Raw genomic sequence first — 1,886 nt, forward strand, 5'->3', positions numbered from 1 at the left:
ATGTTCCTATCACGATTATGGAACTTCGAAGGAATTTACTGCAATTCCTTATAACTACTTAACTTACACTAAATCATAATAATATAGAGTTTAATATCTAAATAGCCACTCAACTTATAATAATGAATTACTGAAGTCACTTTTCTTTGTTTTATAGTTTCTAGAAGTCATTTAACTTTGTTTATATATTCCGTTTAGCTTGAAATAAATTTTATAAATTTTGAAGCCCACAATATATGAGGGCCCAGCAAATACATAAGACCAAACCCTAAAAACTAGCACCCTTTTGGTTCAAAGGAAGTGACAACCACGGATGCTCAAAGCTCTAATTAAGATTTTCCAGGAAGATTGTGAAGGAAGAAAAATCTCCCCAGTCACCATGATGCTGGACCTTCCAACGGTGGTTATGATCGAAATTCTTTCACGATTGACAATCAAGTCCATATTCTGTTGTAAGATGGTTTGTAAACTTTGGTACCTTCTTTTAACTTCCGACCCTTTGTTTATTAATATGTATCACCTCAAAAGATCATCTGATTTTCCCAGCATTTTGCTTTCAATTAATGAATCTGTACGGTTACTAGTAGAACTGAAAGCAGATGATTCTCACCCCAAAGCTATTGTGTTGAGCCCTATGTTTCACCTCCCTTCACCCAAATTTTCTTGGGGTAGCATGACATTAATTGGTTCATGCAACGGATTTTTATGCTTGTCGAGTGGTAGGAGATATGACATAGACCATAGAATTTACATTAGCAATCCTATTTTAGGTGAGTATTTCGAGGTTAAATTGCCTGAATGGGAGAAAAAAATTTGGCGTGTTTCTTATGGATTCTGCTTTAGCAAAGCCTCCAGTCAGTTTAAAGTATTGAGATCAGTAGTTACAAAGTCTGTTGGAAGTCCAGAAGTATCTAAATTGGAGGTTTATACTCTAGGAGCTAATGAGAAATGAAAAAATGTGGGCAATGCTCCAGAACCTCTCTGTGGATTATTTAGCAAGGTTAACATCAATGGTGTTATTCATTGGATGGGTTGCAAAAATAATGAAAACATTTACTCATTTAACAGTTTTACTGAAGAGGTGAAGTCCTTGTCAACTCCGCGTGGTCTGCAAACTCCATTGTTGGGCTTGACGCTAGGGGAGTTGGGGAATTATTTGTGTTTGTCTGATGATAGTAATAATCAGTATATGGATATATGGTGGATGAAAGAATATGGAATAGCTGAATCTTGGACTAAACAACGCATTTTGAAGGATAGTATTCAAGCAGATATCCGTGGTGATAAATTTATACCAATCTTACTTTGGAAAGATGGAGAAATCTTGATGCAAAGAGATCTTGGCACACAACTTGTTTCTTACAACCCAAAAGAAAATAATTTTACGAAGGTGAAAGTGTACGGTGGCACTGGAGCAACTAGCTACACTCCAAGTTTTTACTCACTCAAGACTGTCATTGGGGAATGTTTTCAAGTCTCATATGCCTTTCCGAAGATTGAGCTTGTTTAGATGTTCAATTTGTCTTATTTCTTCCTAGATATTATGTTTTGCAGTAATGCTTCTTGTATTATTTAGCTTAAGACCTGGGAACTTTTATTGTTTTATGGATGTCTTTGAGGTCTGTTAGTACAACTTTGCCTGTATAAGCAGAATACCTTGAATGTTAAGTCTCCAAATTTTCATTCTTTTTTATCATTTTATTCTACACTTGTCTGAATAGAACAAACTAAGGAACACAACATTGTGCTATCTATAAAAATAATAGGAACACTATCAAGGTATATATATATATATATATAGACAGTGATGTCTTCCATAAGAATTAATACCAAAAAGCAAACTAGTTACCCTCCAAAATAATAAATTTCAAAACAAGATAAAGTCT

The 1,886-nt window shown here is 34.6% G+C and overlaps 1 pseudogene; it reads left to right on the forward strand.

Moving 5' to 3' along the window:
* Positions 1-313: 313 nt before the first annotated feature.
* On the forward strand, positions 314-1,510 carry LOC125829109 (F-box/kelch-repeat protein At3g06240-like; annotated as a pseudogene).
* Positions 1,511-1,886: the final 376 nt, after the last annotated feature.

This window comes from Solanum verrucosum, unplaced genomic scaffold, assembly GCF_900185275.1.
Source record: "Solanum verrucosum unplaced genomic scaffold, falcon-dt-bn FXZP01000007.1, whole genome shotgun sequence".
In the NCBI taxonomy this organism is placed as follows: Eukaryota; Viridiplantae; Streptophyta; class Magnoliopsida; order Solanales; family Solanaceae; genus Solanum; species Solanum verrucosum.